This window comes from Podarcis bocagei (assembly GCF_964188305.1).
Source record: "Podarcis bocagei genome assembly, chromosome: 9".
NCBI classification, from domain to species: domain Eukaryota; kingdom Metazoa; phylum Chordata; class Lepidosauria; order Squamata; family Lacertidae; genus Podarcis; species Podarcis bocagei.
In genome coordinates, this window is record NC_138134.1 from 56,830,616 (window position 1) to 56,858,598 (window position 27,983).

At 41.9% G+C, this 27,983-nt stretch overlaps 2 long non-coding RNA genes across 2 annotated transcripts in view; one reads left to right on the top strand and one right to left on the bottom strand.

The window, feature by feature from the left end:
* Positions 1 to 8,038: 8,038 nt before the first annotated feature.
* LOC308594793 lies at positions 8,039 to 27,785 on the top strand. The gene is made up of 3 exons (XR_014011618.1): positions 8,039 to 8,203; positions 25,538 to 25,645; positions 27,626 to 27,785. It is a non-coding gene; the product is annotated as an uncharacterized lncRNA (long non-coding RNA).
* LOC308594794 overlaps positions 23,746 to 27,983 on the bottom strand; it is a 31,615-nt gene continuing 27,377 nt past the window's right edge. The window contains exon 3 of the long non-coding RNA XR_014011619.1: positions 23,746 to 23,900. This is a non-coding gene — a long non-coding RNA (uncharacterized lncRNA). The remainder of the gene's footprint in view (positions 23,901 to 27,983) is intronic.

Here is a 27,983-nt window from a genome sequence, read left to right on the forward strand (position 1 = left end):
TAGGCTGCTGGTGTAGCACTCTGAAAGCTTTCCCCTTATCGACTTCTTCCAGGAATACAGGCAAGGATCCACTCTCAGCTCAAATGGATCCTAGGCTATGCTCAGCCATTTAGTCCCAATTCTGGTGCAGGATCCAACCTGCTGCTGCTGCATATAATCACTGCCTGCAACAGTAAATGTGTTTCTTGAGCTTGGGGCGAGGTGAACTCAGAAAGCCAGTGCTGCTGCCACATCTGTATTTTCTGCACACACTTGGGCACTCTGGTCTTGGGAGCGCCATGTGTTGTTGTTTTTTTGCCAGCAGTGCATATGTGGCTCACAATCAGACAACAATAATGACTCGATAAGGCAGACCATGACCAGTCAACAAAATAAATAAAAATCACCTGGGACAGAGTAAGGCAGGGTTTTCCAAACTTGGGTCTCCAGCTGTTTTGGGGCTACAACTCCCACCATCCTTAACTAGCAGGACCAGTCAGGAATGATGGGAAATGTGGTCCAAAAACAGCTGAAGACCCAAGTTTGGGAAACACTGGACTAAGGCATCCATGTGAAAAAGTCAAACACACACACAAAGTGCATGGTGATGATGATATTAACAGCAACACAATAAGACAGCCTATGGTTTGGCAATAAAGTAAATAAAATTACCTGGGACAGACTAAGGTGTCTGCATGCCAAAGCCACAAGCAGAAAGGAAGAGGAATTTAACTACTGTTACTACTACTACTAAATAAGGCTTGGCAGTAAAATTCATAAAAATCACTTGAGACAGACTAAGGTATGTATTAAAAAGCTATACTCAAAGACTGAGAATTTAATAATATTGTCCCATCCTTTCTTCCTTATCTTTTTATTGTTATTACATTTTATTGTCAGGGCTGGTGGGTTGGCATGTCCATGGTTACAGATGTTCGTTTTATTATTTTTACTTTAATGCATATTATCACCTTCTACAACAAAATGGCACTTTCCCGCAAGTAGACGCATTCACTGTCAGGTCTAACCAAGCCCCATTTTATTCTTGCAGCTGTAATGGTGCTACGATTTTATTCAAATTTAAAATACAAAACAACAGCTGCTCTGAGTGTTACTTTTTAAATAAAAAAGACTCAGGATGGACAAGCTGAACTATGTCTCTCTCACACACACATACACACACACACCAGGAATATACAGTTGTGATGCAGGGGATGGTGGTTGGGGATCCATTATGTGTGGGTCACCTTTATAGTATGTTCACCAGGATGGCTAGGTGAGGGTTAATATGTTTCTAATGCATATGGTTCCTGTCTCCGTTGTGAGATCAGTTATAGGTCTCTGGCCAAAGATAACAGCTAAACTGTAACAGATGCTGGATCCTCCACAGCTGAGGTGAAGTATTTCCTTTCATCCTAACTAGTCATTGATAATGTCCCCACAGTTGGAAACGTCAAGGGCACGAGCAGGTTATTACAAAATTAAATAAATGAACTGCCTAAAGTGAGTTAAGATCAACAGATACGCTGTTCATCACTCCTTTTTGAAAGGCATCAAAATTAAAAGTAAAGTAACGGCCCTGCATTTCTACAGGAAGATATCAGGCTTATTAAAACCAAAGCTAAACATGCCTTGGTTGAGTAGCCCTACTGTGTGGCTGAGGCCAGCCCTACCAATCGGCAGAGTGAGACAACTGCTCAGGCAGCACATGCCAGGGTGCAACAGCACTCGTTCACTCATTCCTCCCGAATCTCAGCTCTGTATCTCCTGCACTAGACTGCATTTCCTCAGGTGGAGAATGTTGTCCCATCAACAGGACTGAAAGACGTTTTGACTGTCAATCCAATCCTATTCTCTGTGTTGTATCCAGAGTAAAACCCTCTGAACTATGGGCCCCACCTGTGTTATACATTTAAGGCGGTACCATTCGACTTTAAATGATCCTGGCTCCCCCTGAAGAATGCTAGAAACTGAACTTTGATGCTGAGAGTTATTAGGATACCTGTTATATACTAACCTTGGACCCTAGAACAATAGGCAAGTAGGATGCTAGAATGCAGCAACTGAATGGCTTGCACGAGAAGACCAATCAGGCTCCAGGAAGAAGTTACCGTAATCAGCCTATTAGGCTGGTAGGATTGTAGAATGCAACAACTGAACTGATTGGCCTGCAGGAAAAGACCAATCAGGCTCCAGGAGGGAAGCAGAGTCAGCCAATCAGACAGGACTCATTGTGTAAATAATGTATATAAAAGCCTGAGGTCTGACTGTGATTCAATCACAGTTTTACAAGCTGCAATAAAGAGCATGAAATCACTACAGGACTCTAAGTATATTTCAAAACCCCTATTTCCCTCACAGAGCAGCAATTCCCAGACTTCCCTGGAAAGAGAGGTCGGCTGTTAAACCATATTGGGAATTATAGTTTGTTAAGGGTTCTGAGAGTTGTTAGGAGACCCCCATTCCCCTCATAGACCTGCAGTTCTGAAACTGGCTTAACAGTCAATCCCTCTTCCCAATGAATTCTGGGAATTGCAGCTTTGTGAGGGGACCTAAGGTATCCCAACAATTAACAGACTACAGTATTCTCTGAGGGGAGCCGTTGCTGTTTAAAGTGGTGTGATACTGATTATGAATGCAAAGAACTGTAGAGTTCAAAAGGACCTTGAGGGTCATCTAGTTCAACCCCTTGCAATGTAGGAATATCAGCTAAAGCAGGCTTCCTCAAACTCGGCTCTCCAGATGTTTTTGGCCTACAACTCCCATGATCCCTAGCTAGCAGGACCACTGGTCAGGGATGATAGGAATTGTAGTCTCAAAACACCTGGAGGGCTGATGTCAGGGAACTGACATCAGAACGAAAGGAGAAGGAGAGGCTCCCTGATTCTGCAGGAGAAGGTACCAGCCTCAGGGGGAGACGCAGCTTAGTAGAGGGGGAAGGAAATCGGCGTAACACCAGGGATCCAGGAGGGCAGATGGGGGAAGCGGAGGCAGAGCTCCGGGATTCTTCCCTGGACATCAGTGAGGAGAGCACTGGTCCTCCACTGCCCACGCCCTCCCTGCGCAGAAGACTCCCGTGCAGTGAGAGGCGGAGACGACTGGGAGTCAAACAGCTTTTATGCTGGAAAAGGTTTAAGAAACGCCCACAGACAGATTCTGCTAGCGACTGAGGCAGCCACGCTGAGATGGGCTGTGCAGTCAGGACGGTTTAACCCAGGCAATTAAGCTCCCTAACGGGGACAGTTTACGCACAAGTAACTCAACCCCATTACAGCCGAGTTTGAGAAAGCCTGAACTAAAGCATCCATGACAGATGGCCATCCGACCTCTGCTCCAAGGAAGGAGAGTCCACAACCTCCTGAGGGAGACCGTTCCACCGTCAAACAGATCTTACTGTCAGAAAGTTCTTTCTGATGTTTCATTGAAATCTCCTTTCTTGTAACTTGAATCCATTGGTAGCGGTCCTACCCGCTAGAGCAGAAGAAAACAAGCTTGCTCCATCTTCCATGCCTTTTAGATATTTGAAGATGGCTGTCATATATCCTCTCCGTCTTCGCTTTCCCAGGCTAAACATACCCAGCCAACCAAGGCTTGGTTTCCAGACCCTTGATCATCTTGGTCACCCGTTTCTGCACCCATTCTAGCTTATCAATATCCTTCTGCTTAATATGTCCCTTCAAGTATCTGTTAGGTTACAACCAGGGCTCAGTGGCGTAGCGTGGGGGGGTGCAGGGGGGGCCGGCCGCACCGGACGCAACATTTGGGGGGGGGCGCTCGCACTCGCAGCTCTCTGCCCCTACCTGGCTCACTCAGGGTTAGGGGGCGCAAATTACTTGCCTTGCCCCGGGTGCTGACAACCCACGCTACGCCACTGCCAGGGCTCACATCAGATAGATGAGGATGGGGGTGGATTGTGTACCTCTCTCAAATACACCACCTGCAGGCTCACATGCTTCAACTCACTAGCCAGCAGATTGGCATCTTCTTACCCACTTGCTGCTGCCATACAGGGGGCCTCTGTAAAAGATCCCAATTATTGGGTAGGATTCTGCTGTATTGTATTATCTGAAAAATATTACAAAAGTAAATCTAAATCTAAACATAAATTGCTTTCTGTTCCCCCCATGAACAGTATTTCAGCATTCAGGTTACATTAAAACACAATATATTCTACAAGTAGGACCAATAATCTTCTATTTAACATAGTATTCGATCTACTGTGATATATAATTCATTTTTTCATTTACAGTGTTCATTGTTTTTGATAACCTATAATCAAAACAAATGACTCCCTTAATTAGAGCCACATTTCAAGTTTCCTCATTCATCTAACCCTCCTCTAGTTGATCCAATTTTCCCTTTAAAAAGGCCAAACGACTTTTAATGTAGTTGGAACCAATCTACCAGATTCCTGCCTCTTTATAAAATCAATAGACGAACGCCAGCCTGCCAAAAGCTTGTCCATTTTTGTTTGAACTTGAAATCTGTGAAATAGTCATTCCACAAGAGCTATTCGCTTTATTTAATCCACCAATTTTCCAGATTCATGAATCCCCCCCCACCGTTTACTTAGTTATTGTCATTCTTGCTACAAAAAGAAGATGAATAATCAGTTTCCTTTGCCTTAAGATACTATTTATCATCCTCAGATAAGTTCAGCAAGGCCACAATTTTTTTTCTTGCTTTACTGATCTATTTTATTTTTAAAGCATTTTTACTTCACTTTTCAGCCAAAAAGGCTTCTAGGGCAGCTTATAGATATATATGTTTTATTTTAATTTTTTAAAGGCAGATAAAGTGACCCTTCAGGTAAGTCATTGTAGGTCAAAAGCTGCACTTTGAATTGTGCTCAAAAATAAATAGGTAGCCAATGCACACTATGCAAAAGCCTTTGACTGTATCGACCACAGCAAACTATGGAAAGATCTTAAAGAAATGGGAGTGCCTGATCACCTCATCTGTCTCCTGAGAAATCTCTATGTGGGACAAGAAGTTACAGTTAGAACTGGATATGGAACAACTGATTGGTTCAAAATTGGGAAAGGCGTACAACAAGGCTGTCTATTGTCTCCCTGCTTATTTAACTTATATGCAGAATTCACCATGCAAAAGACTGGACTGGATGAATTCCAAACTGGAATTAAGATTGCCGGAAGAAATATCAACAACCTCAGATATGCAGATGACACAACCTTGATGGCAGAAAGTGAGGAGGAATTAAATAACTTTTAAATGAAGGTGAAGAGGAAAGTGCAAAATATGGTCTGAAGCTCAACATCAAAAAAACTAAGTTCATGGCCACTGGTCCCATCACCTCCTGGCAAATAGAAGGGGAAGAAATGGAGGCAGTGAGAGATTTTACTTTCTTGGCTACCATGATCACTGCAGATGGTGGCAGCAATCACAAAATTAAAAGACGAATGCTTCTTGGGAGAAAAGCAATGACAAACCTAGAAAGCATCTTAAAAAGCAGAGACATCACCTTGCTGACAAAGGTCCATATAGTTAAAGCTATGGTTTTCCCAGCAGTGATGTATGGAAGTGAGAGCTGGACCATAAAGAAGGCTGATTGCTGAAGAATTGATGCTTTTGAATGATGGTGCTGGAGGAGACTCTTGAGAGTCCCTTGGACTGCAAGAAGATCAAACCTATCCATTCTGAAGGAAATTAGTCCTGAGTGCTCACTGGAAGGACAGATCCTGAAGCTGAGGCTCCAATACTTTGGCCACCTCATGAGAAGAGAAAAGACCCTGGAAAAGACCCTGATGTTGGAAAAGATTGAGGGCACAAGGAGAAGGGGCCGACAGACGATGAGATGGCTGGACAGTGTTCTCGAAGCTACCAACATGAGCTTGACCAAACTGTGGGAGGCAGTGGAAGACGAGAGTGCCTGGCGTGCTCTGGTCCATGGGGTCCCAAAGAGTTGGACATGACTAAACAACTAAACAACTAGACAACAACAACAATGCACAGTTGGTACAAAAGTGCGGGCAACCTGAACCCTCCATCTCACCCCTGTGAAAAGCCATTTTCTACAACATTTATATGGGTAGTGGCTTAGGTTAAAATCTACATGGAAGAATAGATTTCTCTCTCTCTCTCTCAACTAACATATGTTAAAGGTATTATTTCATAAAATATATGTTTATTGTGCAGTTATCTCAGCCTGCAGGCTTATAGTTCTCTAGTATGTATAAAACAGTACATAACTATAACCCACAGAGACTGCAGGTTTATTCAAATCCCTTGACTGTAAGGGAAATACCAAAATAGCAGAATGTAAATAGGAGGCTGCGTTATATGTAATGACCTTAAAATATTTCTGTAGCAAACAACAGCACTTTTGTCTAATTTTCAGTTTCATGGGTTATTATCTCTGTTGAGATTCTTGTCGAGTTATTTACATGGAATTCTTCAGCTTTCTACAGCTTCAGCCATACTTTCTGAATAAATCATGCAACTATATAAAGATGTTTAAATCGCCAGATGTATTTTGGTTTCTCAGTAGTGCAGATGATGTACTAAGGCACATCTGTTAAGGAACCTGTCCAGAGAAGAGCAATTTTCCCCCTGTAGTGCACATGCAAGCAGAAGATTCTGCACAGTCTCAAAAGTCCAGCCTCGTTTCCCAAAGCCCAACCCTCACCTGTGGTTGATGACCCTATTTGTCTGGAAATCATATCATCATATTTCCTGCTCCCATAAGCAAGTGTGTCTACAATTCCAGTAACCAACGTATTCTTCAGAATGTGTTCGCCCTCCCCTTTTTAATCTTTTGTTAGTCTGCTAAATCAACACTCCATCGAGGAACCAAAACAGATGTCAAGCTTCTGAATCTCAGGAGGTGTCAGAGAACTTTGTAAAATAGCTAAATAAAATTTCACACCTGACAACTATACACAGTAACTTTCTTTTCCTCCATTGTCCAAGGTGCTGCAGATAGAACTCTAGGAGTCCCAGCTATCTATCACACCAGTTTGACATTTTCTGCACAAATCATTAACATTTTTGTCTGTACTTGGTAGCAGGGAAGTTGCATTACAAATGATGGATCTTGGACCACTGTCTTCAAATCACTTTTTCTGGAGAAATCCCGTTGGAATCAATGGAGCTATTCAGGGCTGCATCTGCCATTATATTTCCCTGACTGCGTTTTACAAATACTTGTGGGGAAGTAGCTCAGGATGCATATGCCATAAAAGTCAATGACAAATTTGAGATATATGGATTCAAAAAGAAAGTCTTAGAAGCTTTCTGAAACACGAGTTTCAGGCATAACTCTAAAACCCAATTGACACAGGAGCCCTAAATAGTTACATCCTCCATGTGGCTAGAAGCCTCTGAGTGACTGTAATAGCTCTTAGTGGCTATAGTCACACACAAGCGGCACCCTTCTAGCTCTTTTTCAGTACTGTCTGTTTGTTGGCCCATAAGCTCTGCACTCTTTAGAAATGTCTGGCTTCAAGAAGTAGCAGCCCAGAACAAGGAAGCAGACTGGAATGGGCTTTTTCCCCCCAGGGAGTGCAGGCCATATTAGTTCATACAGTCACTAGAAGCTTTTCACTACATGAATGCTTCATGTGGACTCCTAATGAGCAAGCTTTATACTGAACCAGCATTACAAAGATGCACATCCTCAGGTGTTTTTTTTTTTTTGCCTGCCTACCTTTTGAAAAACTGATGCAAGAATATTCACTTGGGAAGGCGTTCTACAATAGTGCTTTGTTTGAAAATTGTAGAAAGGCAAGTCGTAAGGCCATCTGAGATAGTTTTCTAAAAATGGCTCTACAAATTAAACAAGTTCATTACATGTTAAGAAACTTGGTCCAGGACCTTAGCTGGTGTATATCAGGTTTGTTCTGTTGACATCAGTATTAAGGATGCAAATTTCCAACAGCTGAGATGCTGGTCTTCTGCTTTTCTTTTTTCCAGGAGGACTCATCACAATAACTCCCAAGAGCACTTAAAATTGCTAAGGCAGCTGTGTGTTTACCTTAGGAAACAAAAAGGAAATCATTGACATTCGTGTAATAACATTCTCGTAGAAATGTAACAGGATAGTGTGAAAGTGTTTACACGGAGGGAGAAAGGCTTAGCTTCTCTTGACATGTTGTGTTGTGTTTTTCCTGTTACAGCAGCAGAACATAATAAAGACTTGGATGCATATAATGGACATGCAGTCTGGGGCCTTTAAACAGAAAGTTTGCCTAAACCTAGTCAAAGTGTGAGTTCATTTTCTTTTCTCTTTTTCTAAATGCATTTAAAGGAATGCCAAGGGTGTGGGGCTTTTCCCCTATGAGGATAGGTGTTTCTTTTGGGGAGTGGGGGTACTTTTGCTGCTGCATTGTCCTCAGACTAAACTGAACAAATATTTGTCCAAAATATCTGTATCATAGAGTTGGTTGGGTCACTAAAATGGTATAACAAAGGCTTTAAAAGTGTTTATAAAGTATCTCAAGATAGTTCCAGCTTGATTGCTGGTCCAAGGGCTATGACCTGAAAACACACAATGCATGAGCTTTGCTGAGGAAAAGCATTTCTGGGTCTTTAGCATGTGCAGCATCAGAAGTGGCTCGCTGAGTGGGGCTAGCTTCCCAGCAGGTGGGTCACTGTTGCTTATCAGGAGGGAGAAGAGAGAGGTGGCAGAGAGGTTGTGCAGTGCAAATGCACTGGTGAAGTCAATCTGGAGCTCCTGCTAGAGTGTTTGCATTGCGTCAACCTCCCTGTCCCCTCTCCCTCTCCACTTGTCAAATGATAGCACTCAACCACTTCCAAAGATTCTAGTACACGTGGCAGAATAGCATAGGTCTGCAAACATAATTCTGGATCAAGGACTGGGCTATAAGGCTGATTCACATCTGTTGACATACATCATCTGAAAAGTATTGGGCTTGAGGTGATACAAGTTGAGGAAGAAGTGCAACATCTAGCCTCAGTGTGGCGACACTAAAGGAGTGTCTGACCTTCGAGTTGCCTCTTCAGAATGTGATGAGGGCGAGGGCAAAGCCCCATGTGGTTGTAGATGGGCTTGCTCCTAGGTGAGAGTTTGGAGCAGCCAGAGGTGAGGGAGTTTTGAGTTAATATGGCCTCCAAGAGGCAGGTGAAATGCTGGGGAGATGTGGGTGGGTGGTAATTGCATGAATACAGCTCACAAATATTATTTGTGGATATCTGATGATTGCATTGTTTTATATTGTTTTGATTTATTTATTGTACTTATATTGTTTCTTTTCTGTTAATATGCTGTTCATGGCTTTGGGAGCCTGTGAGTTCTATGGTGTGGAGTGGAGGTATAAATATAATAAATAAATTAAAATAGGTTATTCATCTTGTTTTTAATTCTAGACATCTTTTTATGTAGAAACTCAAGATCAGAGTGGCTAACCAGTGGTCCTCCAGATGACTCCAGCTTCCATTAGCCCCAACTAGCATGGTCAATGGTCAGGAATGATATGAGGAAACACTCATAGGGCTGTACTGCTAATGATATATGTGTGTGTGTGTGTGTGTGTGTGTGTGTGCGCGCGCGCGCACAAAGTCATATTGTTTCTGTCAACCCAACTCCACTAAAAATGAAGTTATGGTCAATTAAATTCTACTCAGACACACTGACATTAACGAACATAAGTTACTGTGTATAATAATTTCAGTAGCTCTTTTTTGAGTAGGACTTTGAAAACCTTAAATACTAAGAAAATAATAAACCAAAAAGGATAAAAAGTAAGAAGCCAATACAGTCATACCTTGGTTTTCGAACAGAATGCGTTCCGGAAGTCCTTTCGACTTCCGAAACATTCAGAAACCAAGCCGTGGCTTCCAATTGCGCAGGCGTGCTGGAAACAATAGTGGAAACCTCATCGGATGTTCGGCTTAAAAAAAAAATGTTCAAAAACTGGAACACTCAATTCTGGGTTTCGATCGTTTGGGAGCCAAAACGTACAAGTACAGTGGTGCCTCGCAAGACGAAATTAATTCGTTCTGCGAGTTTTGTCGTCTTGTGATTTTTTTCGTCTTGCGAAGCATGGTGTCGGGAAAGTTTTGGAAAAGCTTCAAAAATCACCAAAGTCTTTAAAAACCTCAAAAAAGGCTACCACACTGCGTTCTATGAGTTGCTCCTCGAAGTCAAGTCGCAACTGTATTAACGGTGTTAAGAAAAAGGAAACAAACTTGCAAGACGTTTCCATCTTGCGAAGCAAGCCCATAGGGAAAATCGTCTTGCGAAGCAACTCAAAAAACCAAAAACCCTTTTGTGTAGCGAGTTTTTTGTCTTGCGAGGCATTCGTCTTGCGAGGTACTACTGTACCAAGGCATTCGACAACCAAGGTACAAGTGTATAATAAAAACTAGGTAAGATGAGGGTGTTCAGTTTTGGTTTTTATCGGTTTCTCATTTTTCCAATCTTAATTACCATTCGGCATGTTACCACATCAGGAATTAGGAACACTGAGGTTGCTGTTTGTTTTAAAGCTCTCATGGGAGTTTATCAACATTTTAATGGATGTTTTAATGGATGCTTTTTAATGCCTGCCTTGCCCCACCCTCCAGCCCTGGGAGTCCTCATAAGGGAGCAGTGCCTGGAGGAAGAGCTGTGAGGGGAGAGACTTCATCAGGCAAGGCCTCCTTCCACCTGCCTTGCCCCACCCTCCAGTCTCTGCTGCTCAATTTGTATTGCATTATTTTATGCACTGCGACTTCCCGTTGTTTTTATTGATTATAGTTTAGAAATTATTTATTATAATTGTTAAGAGCAGATTTCTGTTTAATTTTTATAAGCTGGTATTTAATATTATTCTATACTATTCTAATGGATTGTTTCTTCAGCTTGTAAACCGCCTTGGGTATTGTAAAATAGGAAGAAGGTATACAAATCAAAAGTGAAATGAAATGAAATGTTTTCTCCTCGTACACATTTTGTGTGGGATTTTGCCTAATGTGCACAATTCTGCAAGCAATTTCTCCAAATGTAAAGCAATTCTGATGTTATTTTCACTAATATCAAATGCATTTTTGTGTTCCTTTTCTCATAACACATGCATTTTGTATACATTATATGGTTGGTGAACTGCATCACAAAATTCAGAGAAGGGCGGATTTCAAAAGAAACAGTGTTTTCATTAACATATCATTTTGGGAGGTGTGAAATAGGCAGATTCACATAAAAATGTGGACCAAACAAAATTTCACCCTCATCCATAGGTGAACCTAGGAAAAATGTATTCATTGTAACATTCACAAAGGGGTATCCAGGATACCATATATTAATAGCACCTCAAGCATCTACTAATTAAATAGTATAGATGAATAAACCAGACAGGGCCCTGCCCGCAGGCTCATAGTCAAATAAAGCATGGAAAAAAGGTTTAGGGAGCATGTCGCTACACATCATAGTACGTTGGATTTGCAAGGGGCAAGCATTCAAGGATGAAATTTGAATGGAGGCTTGTTCTGCACCACAAACAGCTGTGATGAATCCACACAATGACAATAGGCTTCCAGCTGTAATAAGAGGCCCTCCAACATGGCTGCAAATCCACAGACATAACTTAATTCCTTGTTCTTTTCTGGGCGGCAGAAAAGTGGTGGTTCTAGGCCGGATGAGGTGATGAGTTTTTAAGGAACAATAAAGGCAAATGACTCAGAAAATATAATTACCCTGGTTTTGGAAATTGCATTGGAGGAAACAGGGGTCATTTTTTTTTGCCTTTGTTTCTGTGGTTTGCTCTACTGGAAAATATTAAATAGCCATATGACAGTGCAATACGGTGAACGCCTGCTCAGAAGTAAATCCCACTGTGTTCAAAGGGTCTTACTTATTCCCACTGTGGTGGGAAGGTAAACGGTGTTTCCGTGTGCTCTGGCTTCCGTCATGGTGTTCTGTTGTGCCAGAAGCGGTTTAGTCATGCTGGCCACATGACCTGGAAAGCTGTCTGTGGACAAACGCCAGCTCCCTTGGCCTGAAAGCGAGATGAGTGCCACAACCCCATAGTCGCCTTTGATTGGACTTAACCGTCCAGGGGTCCTTTACCCTACCTTACTCCCAGATAAGTGTATTTAGGGTTGCAGCCATAGTTTCCTAAGCCACACCTTTTAATTGGGTTTTGTTTTGTTTTGCCATGAAGCCACACATCTCTGCATTGTTCCTCAAACTGAAGAGTCCAGGCATATCTTCCTTCATCTCTTTGGGTGGTAAATTCTCGCAACCCTAAGAAAACACAAAGGACTCCACAGAGGGCCTTGATTTCAACAGGCCGCATAGAGGGAGTCTAACTCTGCTCCATGCCCACAGACGTGAACAAGGTATAATAACCACTGTGGTTGTCAAGGATTACCTTTGGTATTGTGGTTAGCACATATCAGCACTCAGCTTGGCGAGCACTCTGGTAGGTGACTTGATCTACAGTGTGAGACCCCATGGCTTTCTGAGGTTCTTAATTGAACCCAGCCTTGTGGCTGGACACTTTTCATCAAATGTGTCGGCCACCTGTGCATGCAGCAGGAGAAATCCAAGACCCACTAAGATTCATCTCACCCAAACCAGAATTGTTTGTCAGACACCATGCCTGTCTGGGGAGAAAATGAAATTGATGGCACACAGCTAGATTCCACAGTATTCTTTCAACAGAACATCACAGGGAAACAATACCACAAGCATCCATAATGTATAAAACATGAAAAGGAGCAGAAGGAATAAACATGTCTCAAAATGCACTTAATCAAGCCATCCTCTTACTAAAACCAGTAATTATTCTGGATTATGAGAGAGAGAGAAAGCTTGCAGTATTTGGAGTGTACAAAATTGTTAAATTCACAAGAGTTTAAAGAGAAGTTGAGGGACAAGGACATCTTCTCCTTTATTTATCCCATTGCTAACCTACCCTTTCTTGAAGGAGCTCAGGGTGGCTTATGTGGAGCTTATTTTGTTTTCAGCAACCTTGTGGGATAGCGTAGGCTATTTTCCCCATGGTCACCCAGTGGGCTTCATGGCTCAGTGTGGATATGAACCCAAGTCTCCCTGGCAAAAATCTAACACACCACACCAGTTCACTTCGGAATAGCTAATTCAAGGAGATGTGCCCACCTTCATACTTCTCTGGCCAAACTCTATCAGTAATTCTTCCTAGGCAATTACTCACACAGTAAAGCCTATGATATCTGAAATTATACAGCAAAATAAGCAAAATTATACCAGTTATACTTAATCCCTATGGACAAGATTCATTTAAGAACTGATAATAGGGATTGTGTGCATTCACCATATGGAACTTTAAAATAATAACTAAAAAGGCTTGAGTTTTCCACATTTTTTAGGGCCAACAGGATTTTCTAGGTCTCTACTTGACATCTCGCTTCCGCCCAATGTTCAGTTTCTTTCCAGAGACTATTTTAGACTGTACACATTTCGCAGAATCATAGAATCAGTGAGTTGGATGGGATCTTTTTGCCCAACATGGGGCTCAAACCCACAATCTTAAGATGAAGAGTCTTGTGTGCTACCAACTGAGCTATTCGAAAAAGTAAAATGTATATGCACATTCACAGTGAGTTGCTGGGGGTCCCCTCATGACCATACACAAACACTTCCATATATGCTGCCCAGTATGGGGGCCAGCACATGTTCCTAGAAGTCAAGACAAGTACGGTCGTCAGCCCAGGAAGAATTTAGCTCAACCATTTCTGTGGAATTTGTGGGCTGGAGGAACTTGATGGAAATACCTCAGGTGCTTAAGCTATCTAGGTGCTGCAAATGTATATTTTAAAGTATTGTATTCCCCCCCCTTGATTTTCTTGTTTTTACCTTTTTGTAGACCACCCTGGGGTTTTTTGTTTTTTTCCAATCACATGGTATGTAAATTTAATGAAATAATTAAACAAAATAAATGCATGGATGTATGAACCGCACACACAAAAGCAGCCTATATCATTCTACAGATAAAGCTGGAAACATCCCAAAGCTGCTAGCTAATGCAAGCTTGTAAAATTCCTTCATGGATTATAGCTATGCAAATCAACTTAGTCCTGAGTATACAAGCAAGACTGACTCTAGCCAACACCAGGGCACGATGTGTGTGTCTTTTTTGGTCTGTTGTGAACTAGGGCTGGGCAGCACCTGGTTTTCAACATTGTGATACATAACCAACTAAACATTGTTACATGCTGGTATAGCACGGTGTCTGAAATAAGGATGGAGCTGTGTAGAGGCATTGGCTGGTTTCACCGTTTTCCCCACATCTTGATTTTTTTGCATAGCACACAAAAAACACATCATGATTCATGATATATTGCCAAGTCAAAAATGATGAAACTGCTATCACGAAACGGTTTTGGACGATATATCAATATATCTCCCAGCCCTACTGTGAACCATCCTGGGATGCAGGGCAGTATATATACAAATTTAATTAATTAATAATACTGAAGTCCGCAGGGCCTGGATCTCCAGTATCAAGGTGAAACATACTGGTTTCTGGAAATGCCCTGGGTCTTTTCTGGAGACGGTCACCATGAAGAGAACCACAAACATTTTGTTGCATTCTTCTTCATTTTGGACTCTGGTGGCATCTCAGTTCTGTTGTCCATTATTCAGTCCACTGAAATAACAATGTGTAATTAGACACAGGGCTGTGGCCTTGGTAAGTATTTAGAAAACTTTCTAGCTATGCATGAAACATCCACTCCTTATGGTTCAGGAATATTATCGAAACTATTTGCCTAAACATTAATGCAAGAAGTATTTCCTATTCATTAGTCTTCTGTTTAAAATATGCCAATCACCCTCCAAAGGACCAGGAACAATAGTGTTGGACAAAACACAAGTAACAAGGAGCAAATGGTTTGAAGTAAACATTTCGCACACACAAAAACATTCCGAAACTCAGCTTCACTGGCTATTTGGCTAATAAACATGAATGATGAACACATTCAAAGAAACAGATGATGGTTTCCATAAATATATGAAGTGGAAAATTCATAATGAAGCTTAAGAATGATTGATTGCTTGGCTAATTATATTTTCTGCTATGCTATTTATTTTATCCCTCTGTGTAAATTCACAGAAAGAGCACAAACATATAAATAATATAACATATGCTGGTGTGTGTGTGTGTGTGTGTGTGTGTGTGTGTGTGTGTGTGTGTCTCCAGCACTGTGGTCTGCAGACCACCCGTGGTCCATAAGCAGTGTGTTTGTGAAGAACACTTTCAATCTGAATTTTATGGAATTCAAATCGTAATACAATAAAACAGAAGCAATAACAGAAGCAATAAAAACTTCGACTGAAAATCATATAGCATCTAGCACAGGGCATTACAATTGCTACAAGAGGCAGATTTTTTTTAAAATAAAACTTTAAATGGTCCACTAATACCCAGAACAACTTTCAAGTCATTTTTTTTTGGGGGGGGAGGCGAAGTTTGGGAACCAGAGGCATATGCAATTTTATTCCTACGTATAAATTCACAGAAGCAACGGAAACATCTATTGATTAACAGTGCTGGGTGTCTAATGTAGCCAACAGTTTATTCCAAACAAATGGTTGCAAATAGACTAATTTAAATGGTTATCATTTAACCATTTATCATTTATTGTCCATTCTGGGTCTCCCAACCACTGCTAACAGTGTCCTTTTTCTTGGCAGATCAAGATGAACAGGTGACAGCAAAAGTTGCAAGGTTTTTAACCGGGGCATATAGAATTAGATCCATTATTTGACTATTGATCCAAACCCCCAAAATGCATTTTATATAATTAACTTTTTACCTTTATCCTCCTGTATACTGCATTTTGTTTTATTGTTATGGCTGGTGGCTGATGCAAATAAAGATTCATTCATTCATTCATTCATGGCTACGAAGGGGAGAATGGATTTTTAGTTAAAAGTGATCATTTTAATTAACTGGGGATGGTTAGACTCCATAGATAATTCATTAGGCTGAATGATCTGAAGCTTCCTAACAGATGGTTTGGTTTCATGTTCCGAGTGATACTGAAAGATTTTTCCAATGTCCCAAAGCTATAGCCCATGTGAAACATAATTTTTTATGTAAATAATTCTCCAGCAACAAAGAGGGAGAATCACTGCAAGGACTGTGTGTAACGAGCTTGATCTCTTACTGACAGCAAGGGCATTTCATGTCTGAAATGCTGCAGAAAGTGAACAGAGCGAGGCTGAGCAGACTTACCCTCCACGTCAGAGACAGAGTACCTGGATAGATTCATGGGGTCTGTTGCGGTGGAAACGCAGAGTATCACTGACCACATAACTGCGGCATGCAGTCCTACGACCGCACGCAGCCAACTGTAAATGAAACCAAAGGAAACATATTGCACTCCTTTCAACCATTTAAACATCCCTTTTCCTTGCCAAGTTGTGAGTAAGATGGGCATTGTCCTTGCTCAGGGGACGGGGTCTGCTGTCGCTCTCTGCAGCTCGCTCATGTCAGCAATCAAGAAATACAATAAGGGATCCCTGTACATTAGCACTTAATTTAAGGTTAACAACTCCAATTTCTGTGAGGTCATCCCAGCCTCTCTCTTTTTGTTTTGCTTAGCCTGACAAAGACAGACTGAGTCCAAAGAAAATGATCAGTAACCAGTGTAAGCTCTGGTCCCACCTGCACTATACATTAAAGCAGTATCGTACTACTTTGTGCAGTCATGGCTTCCACTAAAGTATCTTGTTTGTGAAGGGTGCTGAAAGTTGTTAGGAGACCCCTGTCCCCATTAGGTAAAGGTAAAGGGACCCCTGACCATTAGGTCCAGTCGCAGACAACTCTGGGGTTCCAGCGCTCATCTCACTTTATTGGCCGAGGGAGCCGATGTACAGCTTCCTGGTCATGTGACCAGCATGACTAAGCCGCTTCTGGTGAACCAGAGCAGCGCATGGAAACGCCATTTACCTTCCCGCCGGAGCGGTACCTATTTATCTACTTGCACTTTGATGTGCTTTCGAACTGCTAGGTCGGCAGGAGCAGGGACCGAGCAACGGGAGCTCACCCCGTTGTGGGGATTCAAACCGCTGACCTTCTGATCAGCAAGCCCTAGGCTCTGTGGTTTAGACCACAGCACCACCCACATTTGTGAAGGGTGCTGAGAATTGTTAGGAGACCCCCGTCCCCATTACAGAGCGACAATTCCCAGAGTTCTCTGGGAAGAGGGACTGGTTGTTAAATAATTCTGAGGATTTTAGCTCTGGGAAAGCAATAAGGTTCTCATAACAACTCTCAGCACACTTAACAAACTGCAGTCCCTTTCTTAGCCTTGAGAGACACATTTCCTTCGGGGGGCCACCAGGTGGCGCATTGGAAGATGGCCGACAATAACATCTCTCTGACCCATACGAGGTAATTAAGGGGCTGCTATGGGAAGTATGCAGCCTTCCTACTCCCCCTGGATATGGGGGAGCACTGCCCTGCCAGCGGTGTTCACAATGCACCCCCTGATCCGAGAGATGGGGGTGCCGAACACTTGGCACAAGCCCTCGATGAAGTCAGATCTTCCTGACGCCGATTCCAATTAGCGCGTGCTGGTTGCTTCAGCTCGGAATTATAATTGGAAATATATGATTGGAAACAAAGCTGAAGCACATACATCAAGTAACGCTCGACAGATAAGACCGCTGATTAATGGATCTCTGTGACCAGGAGTGACGGATGGATAAGTAAATCTTCTGATGAATCACCACAAGGAGACTGTATGTTTGGAACGAAGGGGGGGGGTGGAGGAAAAAACTCTTTTTTTCTTTGCACGATGTGATATTAATATTAATAATCCTTCACCCCAGATAGAAACAAGATTGTCGCGTTTTTATTAATCATAAGCAGGATTCTAAGACTGTGTGGGATGGATTACAACAGGAGAGAAGACTGGTGAACGGTGAGAAAGAGGACATTTTTTATGACGCAGTTTAAAAATGGCTTCTCGCCAAGACAGGCTTGCCGGAGAAAGAAGGACAGGGGGAGGAGAATCAGGATCGTTAGAATGAGAAGGAATGTTGGAATGTAAGTTTGACCTGACAGAGCCCCCTGATTCATTTGATTTATTTGGTAAGCCTGAGAAAAATAAAGGACAGACCGGAGATTAATTTTGTTTATGGAAGCGTTGAACAGAGGCTGTCCCTGATCGATATGATTTTTGGAAGAGTACAAAACCCACACAGAGATACCAGTTTTCAGTCTGCTTGTGAAAATCATCAGAGATCGCAAAGAAAGGAATACACGATAACAACAAGAAGAGAAAGGAAGTAACAAAGGACTATCCGGATCAAACTGGATAGAACTGACTAATTAAAGCAGGAAGATAAGTGATGCCTGTTTTGGACTCGTGCGGAGCTTGATGTATGGGTACCCTCAACAAAATTTAAAATTTGGCTGTATAATTTGGAATTAATGTGATATGAATAATGTGATGTGATTGGCTGTTAATAAAAATTATTTATTTATTTATTTATTTTAAAAAAGAGAAACACATTTCCTTCTGTGTAACCTTTTTGGGGGACACATGCTAGAGGTGGGCAAGGCCAGAGGCAAACAACATATATGATTTTTTACCTTTGCACAGTAGGCTGGTCACTGCAGATTTGCACGCTCTTCTTTATCCTTTATTCAAGCAAGCAAGATGCTTTATGACAGTTCAAGGGCTTTTAGCAACCCGGAGATCTCCGGACAAAACAAAGTTTTTAACTGAAGCTCTTTTTAACTGCAGCAGTAATTTTTAACTATTTTAGAAAAAAGTGGATTTGTTTGGTTCCGTGGGCTCCTTCAAGAGGAACAATGGGATATAAATTTACTTAATAACAGATAAATGAAATAGTTTCAGACAGGGAGTTGTATGTTTTGAAGTATTTCTCAAGAAGATGAATGAGTACATAGGAGCAGTCCAATTTCTAGCAGCAGCAAATGAGAAAACATCTTCTGTGTTTCTGTATTCTTATTTGAATGAAGAAAAGTTCCACTTTCTGTGAGTTATGTGAAATCAGAAAAGGCTTAAATAGAGTAAGTTAAGTTCAGTCCAGAAATATATACCAATAGCGAAGCTGGGAATATTTGCATAAGCACACAGATCTGCTACGTTTCAGTGTTGGTCACCTGGGGGTGGCAGGCTGCCAAGAAATGTCTTTGAAATCCCCTGTGTGGATAGAGGTGAACTTTCTCCAGTGCTGCCGAACCTTTCAACCCCTGAGGTTAAGCATATGATTGCAGCTGCAGCCAAGGAAGGTCTGCTGAAGGGGATTGCATATGTGCCACAGGAGATTTTCATTTCATTTCAAAGTGCTTTGTCAAACTCTTAATATCTGTGTCCATCAAAAGGTGTGGGATGGGGGGAAAGGACCATTTAAATCATAGCATTCTGGGTCTGAAAAAGGACCTGAGGATAATCTGACCTAAACTCCTGTACCGAAGAAGAGTGAACCCACATTAACTTGATTTATAGTATGCCACAAATAGGGAGGACAGAGGGAAGTACACTAAGCCAGATGTGCACATTCAATGCTCAGGTCCCAAGCATGCAAACAAGGCACAATCATTATTCCCTTTCCACCCACCCACCCGAAGAAGGAGCGGTTCACTGGGAAGCTCTGTAGCAATATGGTAGTGCACATAGGTAAAGGGACCCCTGACCATTAGGTCCAGTTGTGACCGACTCTGGGGTTGCGGCGCTCATCTCGCTTTATTGGCCGAGGGAGCCGGCGTTTGTCTGCAGACAGCTTCTGGGTCATGTGGCCAGCATGACTAAGCCATTTCTGGCGAACCAGAGCAGTGCACGGAAATGTTGTTTACCTTCCCGCCGGAGCAGTACATATTTATCTACTTGCACTTTGACGTGCTTTCGAACTGCTAGGTTGGCAGGAGCAGGGACCGAGCAACGGGAGCTCACCCCGTCATGGGGATTCGAACCGCCCACCTTCTGATCGGCAAGCCCTAGGCTCTGTGGTTCAACCCACAGCGCCACCCGCATCCCTGGTAGTGCACATACTTAACATGAAAAGGATCCAAGACAGGTCCGATCCCAGCATCTCCAGATATGACAGGGAAAGACTCTCTGCTTAAGCCACTGTCTGTAAGCATTGAGAAGATTAAGCTAAGAGTACCAAAGGTATAAGGCAGACCTCAAGGGCCACCTCTCTCCATATGAACCTCCCTGGACCCTGAGATCAGCTTCTGAGGCCCTTCTTCATGTGCCTCCTCCACAAGAGGTCCGGAGGATGTCAACATGAGAACAGGCCTTCTCTCCAGTGACTCCCTGTCTGGAATGTTCTCCCCAGGGAGGTTCACCTGGCATCTTCATGATACACCTATAGGCACCAGGCAAATACGTTCCTCTTCAATCAGGCCTTGGGCAGATTGACATCCAATGCCCTTTTAAAATGTGTTGGTGAGGGAGGGATTATTGGGTTGTTTTTGGTATGCTTTATTGAAACAAGATCAAAATAGTTCTCAATATCTGCAGGAATGTATGTTCTTTCAACTCAGGTTGGTTTTTACAGGGCTAAGGTTTCAATCAGTGCTTTCAGCATACTTGGATAGAAGACCAAGTGTCATCAAATTCCAGTGGCTTGCCTGTATTGTATCAGTGACATTGTCCAACTTAATGGTGTTGCATGCTATGTGTTTGAGTGTGCACTGAATAATGGACAGAGATGGCAATTTTTCTCACATCCTTCTACATTGCATATGCACAGGCCTTTAACTGATATTTCTTGCTTGTTATCAGAGGAACATGCATAGTCTAGCTTTATTTATTTTTTTAAATGGCCAAAGTTTTTATTTAGGTAGTTGCTAGTTGTTTAGATAGTTCACTGGTCTAACATATGCTTAGTCAACAAACAAACTGCCAGTGTTAGGCAGAGTCACTGCTTTGTATCGGTCTATAGAATGTGACTTGACTGGAGTGGATTAAGCCTAAGATGTTTGGTCCTTTAGTCATATGGGTCATATGACCCATACCTGTTTTCTTGAAAGAAAACATAACATCCTGTTTCATGAGAGAAACTTCTCAAGCAACTTATAATGAAGTCAAGCCTATCCTTTTCTCATTTGTTGGAAAGTTCTCAGTGGCAAGAGTTCTCTATTTGGCTGAGCAAGGAATTGGACAACTTCCAGAAAGTATTGAAACATCAACTACAGTTATCAAAGGCTGTAATTATACTTTCATCAAATGCTCTGGCTTGTCCAAAGGTAGTCAGAATACATTAAAGGAGGCAAATTTAATTGACTCTAATACGTCCTGGCATGAGGCTTAATAATATTGTATAGAACTCATTGTCTTTGATTTACTTCATTGAGTTGTAGGCCTAATCAGCCACCACATTTTTGCGGAAAACTAAATAGAGGAATATAGAAGAATTGTGTATCTTGGGTCTTATGGGATTTCAGAATCATGTTCTTCTAACCAGGTTCTTAGAATCTAACTACATGTCTCAGAGAAACTTGTATAACCAACCCTTGAAAGCTGGATTCATCCTCCACTTCCTCTTCCTTGAAAAGCCTCTTCAAGAAGGGCCTATCAATCACAAATCCATTTCCCCCTTCTTTCTTCCCTCCCAAAAATGATAAACATGGCAGATATTTGGTAGATGTGCAAAATCCGAACTACATTCTCATCTGTTCACAAGGGAGGTGCAGATAAGGTAATTTAGTATTGAAATCAGAAAAGAACAAGTTCTCTGAGCATCCTAGATAGGAATATTGTAAAACACTGTAATATTTTGTGGCACTGGGGAGGCACTTTTGTTGATTTCCCCCACACATTTCACTTGTCTAATTTCCAATTAGTCACACAACTAACTTTAGCTGGTCTCAGCAGTCTAGGATGAAATTCCCCCAAAACCTCACAGATGATTTCCCCCCATTAATAATCCTGTGCATAAGCCATCAATTTAGATTGTATCCTGCAGCCCATGAGCCAAATCTGGAATTAACACATCAGACATTTTACATCAAATCTATTCAATAACTGAAGCTGCACATCCACTGCATGGCATCCTGATCACAGGGTTCAAATTTTTCATATGTTGATGCAAACAGGGTCTAAAAAAAATCATTTCATGAAAAATGATCTATACTTCCTAACAAAATGTAAATGTTGAACCTTTGGCCCAGGTGCGATCCTATCGTGGCCACTGGGTATTTGGGCTTAGTCATTAGTAAAAGCAGGACCCTTTTGTAATCCAAAATGGGAAGTAGATGGAGTCCTTGATGAATATTGCAGAAAGAGTGATTTTATCCAGAGCGGAAGCAATGCTCTGTGAGCCACTTCCAGTTCTTTAATCTGATGTCATGTTGGGTACTGCACGGCTGCCAAAGAAAGGCAAAGAAAGGCAAGATACCATATTATCCAGCTTCAATAAAGACATTAAGTGGCAATTTAAATCCTCCCAGCAGAGATGATTTGTGATTTTGCAGAAATGTATACGGAAAGGAAATGGAATAGCTTAACAGCAGCTGTTTGAACTGCTCTGTCTTCTTCATTTGGAAAAACAAATGCAGCAAAAAATGAAACCCTTGCTGCTTCCGATATATATTTTTCTTACTGGATTTTTAGGCCTGCTGCAATCTTAATTCTTCATAATGCTGCACTACAATCCCACTTGGCAAATAATCCCATGCAGCTATGAATTAGAGCTAGAACAAATGTGATGGACTATATGCAGAAAAGACTGTTGGACATTGCCCCGTGAAACATCCTATATCCTGCAATGTCTGGGATGTGACAGTCTGGAACATGGCACAGAGTTTTCACAGCAGAGGCCTTCCTCTGAGGGACATAGGCTGCTGCCTTATAGTGAGTCAGACCGTTGGTACATCTTCTGCAGCTTTATGGTGCTGGGTGATCCATGAGCTATCACATATGCATCGGACAGGCACAGAGACTAGTAGGGGATACAGGCAGCAGACAACTCACTGTCTCCCAATATCACATTATCCAATGCTAGGCAAAAGAGTTTGCCAGTGCTGTTTTCCTTCCAAGGCAATTGAGTGAGGACTTTTTAACAGTGCAGGGATATGCATGTTTGCTTGAATGTATCTCTAGTAAATGTATGTTTAGAATTGTGGCTGGAAACTCATAACCCAGCAAGTGAATTCTAGGTATGAGGCCCATTTTAGATTTAATTTTACTTGCTAAAGCTCTAGACACCAGGTTCTCCTTACAAAGTGTTTGGATTTTCAGAAAATTCACTTAGGTTAAGATATTTCAGCTTAATGTAATATGCAGCAAAGTCTTTAGAATGCTGGCTATTTAGTGTGAATGTGCTGGATCATGTCATTCCTATTTCTGTAACCTGTCACTCATTAACTCACCCCTCTGCTTACTATGACCATTTCTTTCAGGCGCCTTCTTCTCTAGGACTTCTGCCATTTAGATCTTCTATTGCTGGCATCACCTCTTAGCCAGTTTTCCAGTCCTTAGCCTTTCCCACACAGCTCGTGCGTCCATAGGGTCCATGTGAAGGAGACAAACAGAAAGTCTCCCTTTCTACCGGAAGCTGAATTGTCAACATTTCATTGTTGACTGCTTTGTTCTTTGAGCACTTGTACTGCTTGTGAACATTCTGTGGCCTCATGGCAGCTCAGCCAATTGATGCCAGAGGCTTCACTGCTATGAGTCTACAGGGGTTTCACACCAAATGCATTGTAATGGCATGGAAAATCAAGCATACCATTTAAAATGTCAGAAGGAAACAGGTTTCGACATCAAGCTTGCGGAGGCTGATTAGACACAGCAAGAGAGCTTTGGAATGGGAAAGATTTTAAAACATTGTGAAAACTACCTTGATGGTTCTCTTTTAAGTTTGATGAAGTCCTGCAGCATAACATGGAAATATTTATGTACTGAGGAATTAGGCAATGCCCTCTTTTTCCTTTCTCCCCTTGTCCTTTTGAATTCCTAATTGTTTTTGAACTCCTGACACAGTTAATTAGACACTAAAAAACACAAAAAGAATTCTTACTGGCATTTGGCAATCTGTAAATTGTGTGTACATGGGTCATGTTTTGTTAACAATCTACAAAGCCCCCTGTTCTCAATTTTCTCCATTCTTTCATGCAATAATAGGTTTGGTTAAGCCTCCAGATACATGGTAAATTGGATAAAGTTTGAAGCTTTGACTCCTAATGGCTTTTCTTGTAAAGAAAAGAAAAGAGAAAAGAAAAGAAAAGAAAAGAAGGAAGGAAGAAAGAAAAAAAGAAAGGCCAGCTTATATATAATTAGTTCTTTTGTTCTTTTAGATGGTGCAGATTCAAGGTGAACTGAATGAGGTAGAATGTTTGGGGTGACAATGAGGTTGTCTGGACCATCCTTATATGTCGTCACAACTGCACCAGATGCACCATGCACTTTACTGTCATGGCTTCCCCCAATGCATCCTGGGAACTGTGCTTCCTTAAGAGTTGTTAGCAGATCCCTCTTCCCCTCACGGAACCACAATTCCCAAGAGTTCCTTAGAAAGTTGGATTGATTGTTAAGCCAATGAGAACATTTTTATTTTAAAAAAACAACCCATTAAAAACAGCAATAATAGTTAAAAACAGCCACATACCCTCACAACTAAAATAAATTCAGGGTTGCTGGGAACAATATATTTCAGACATCAAATCCCTGGGTGAACAGAAATGTTTTAAAAGCCTTCCTCTTGAGTCCTATAGAGGAAGAGTAGGATGGCTAGACTTCACTGAGTATGAAACAGAGATGGTATCACAGGGTGCCGGCCAACATGGTGGGCCTGCAAGTACCTCCTGTGGTGTCTCTTCTGGTCTTGTCTGCACTGGCTGAGCATCTCCTACATTGAATATGCTTCCTCAGACAGGTCCACCTTTCAGTGGATTCCAGGATTGGACACCCATCCTTACTTGCCACACCTCCCACAGCAGCTATTTTATGAAGGTCACCCACAGCTAGGTTTGGATGAGTCTTCCAATGTTTGTTTCTCTCAATTGGGGGGGGGGGACTATTCATTTCAGTTTTCCATATTTCCGCATTAGTTAGTTTGTTTTTTTAAAAAAAGAAGTCCTGGTGAAAATTCATCAGCATTTTAGTTCAAATTTCTTCTAATATATCCATGTTTGTATGCAATTTTCCCCGAGGTATACATTTTTGCATAGCAACTTTCCCTGATACAATGCGTTTTTGAATGTTCTTTTCATTTTTACCCAAGCAAATGCATTTTTGCACATGCTTATTGACCGGCATTGCAAAATCTGGAGATCTGTGAATTTTGAAGTATGGATGTGTTCCGGTTTGTGTGTTGTTTTAGGAACTGTGAATTGCATAATTTTACCTTTCAATGTGAGCTCAGTCAAATTCTTCCCACATCCCTATGCACAGCACTGTCTCAAAATTCCAAATGTGCCCACTGGATCTTAAAGGTTGGTTCAGAGGATGCTCTCTGTTAGTAAGCAATAGATAGACACAGGACTGTTCAGTTACCAAGATCCCATTATTTGTTACCAACTTGTGCCCAACTCAAAAAACTTTCACCATCTGCAAATAATGAAAACATATATATATGTTTGTGATCTGTCAGATCCATAATTATTGCTGCTCTCTCCTACCTTTCACTTAGGATAAAGCAAAGGCCCCCTTGCTGATTGCCACGAGAAGAGTTCACATTCTTCAGCGAATGGTTTGCCCATGAGTAATGCCATTGACTTCAAAGCAAGAATGTTTGTGGGTAAGAGTGTGTGGGACCTTTGCTCATCAAGCTGCGCCTGCCTGTTCAAACTTCTTAAGCATCACTAGAAAAACAATGGTGTGTTGTGTTTAGAGGGATCATGTGATTTTCTCTTCACTTGGATATTAAATGAAGAAGACAGGCACCTTAAAAAAATAAAATAGCCTTATAGGAAGACTGGGAATGTCCACATCAACTGAAGTAATTTAAAACTCTATTCTGCTCCATCCAAGTGGATGTCTTCCAGCACTCCACTGGTTCCCAATTTTTGTCAATGTGCTGCTACAATTGTGGTGCCAGAACAAGCCATATCCCTACTGGTGATACATACCAAAGGCTATGCCTTCTCCAGAACTCTTCCATGCTGTTTATAATGTTTCTTCTCAACATGTTTTTCCTTGTTGCCTGTTGAGCATTGCACACTGAGCTCTGGTTACAGAGCTTAGATGCATGGGTGCAATTTCTGCATGCATTTCTGCATGTGTGCAAAATTTAGGGTTCCACTAGATTTGATAAGGAACTAACTGAGACCACCTATCTCTTATTCCTTCAGCAAATCCTCCCCTTCCATTCACGAAGCCTGTGTAGCTCTGCACCCTCAGAAAGAATGACTGAACCCAAAGAAATCTAGCCAAGACACAATTCACACAATGTAGTGATTGTCATAATTAGGTAACTGTGTGAATGCCTTTCAAAAGGAAACAGCTGCCATGGGAGGCCCCCTGTCCAGATTGGTACCCTGTTGGTAGGTAAGAGGGCTTTAGCCCTTTATGCAGCTTACAACTTGGCTGAACTACATCCCTTTGAACTCTTTGGATGCAGCAATTATTTTGTTTTGTGTAGGGTTGGCTAGAAGTTCTTAAGCAAAGAGGCACGCCAACTCTGCCGTATTTAGGAATGGTCCAAGAACTCTGAAGGGAAGCAAAACAGATACCTTCCCAATCACTTCCCCCCAAAACTGGCCTAAAATTTGTTGAAATATCTGTGCTTAATTATTATTTTTAAAATAAATGGCTGCCTATACCTTTAGAAGGTTTACATCAGATCTTCTGAAATGCTGCCCAGAATAGATAATAGGCTCAACAAAGATGCTTGCAAGAGCATGAAAGAGCATTTATATACATGGGCTTTTCTCAGTAATGTTTTAATTTCTTCTCCAGCAGACACCAGCAATAATCAACTGCCGTGTGCTCATTGTAGAATAATGATGATGATAATTACAACTAGTTCTGTGTTCATTCACTGCACACCAAGATTGATTAAGTATTTTGGGTTGGATCTAAAGATGTACTTTTCACACACAAAAATGTGTCTTCCGTCTGCAGAAGGGCTATTTTACACTTAGCACTGCAGCACTGCATAAGAAAAACATTTTCTACACGTACTTACACAACCCTCTCTATCCTACGCCAAGCAAGCAAGAGGCATTATCAGAGTACAAAGAGAAATCCCAACCAGGCAAAAACACTCAGGGCGTGGAGCAGGGCCATTGAGAGGTAAGGTTTGAGGAAAGTTTCAAGGGCCATACAAAAAGGCCAAGAGGGCACCACAATTGTGTTGTTATGGATTTGCAGTGATCAGTTCCTGGGTGCCAGGTCTTTCCATAATCTCTACATTCAGTGAAGGGTCAGAATTTGAGCAAAATCATAAATTCCTGAGTTTAGGAAGAGCTGGGAATACATCGGCTGACTTCCTCATGGTGATGGTGAGACATTGAAGAAACAATGGTGCTGATGGCCACCCATTAGCCCCTCAGTGGAAGTCATCTACCAGGCAGAAGGCTCTGTCAGGCACAGAGGGACGTTGTCAGGGTAACAGGGGGGCATGGTGTCACCTCAGGGAAAGAGAGTGTCATTTTACAACAGATTTTGGGAGCAGGGATTTCTGGTGCAGGAAGTAGGCAGAATTCTATGCATGTTGGCTGGGTGAGGTTGCACCAAGAGACCAGAGGTCATGACTGGCTGTTGTTTTTGACCCAAGATTGCTGAAGCTATGAGAGGAACCATGAGAGAGACACCTGGGGTGTGATGTTCTGCACTCTCTCCATGAAAGGCTTCATGGAAGGTGTAAAATAAACTGTATTTCTTAAAGACACCAGTCTCCACTGTGCCTTGATTTTCCAATGGAAACACAAGTCTGGTTAGGTGCCAAGACCCCCGGAATCTCTTGCTGCTACTTCTGAGCTGAGATTGAGGTGACCTGTAACGATATGAATGAATGTGTAAACCCTAGTTCAAGCATTTGCAGAATAGTGCCCATGGCTAGTTTCCTTCTACTCATATTCTTTGGATCCAGCCCTCCAAATCTGCCCACACAGATTTATGCTTATCTACTGAAA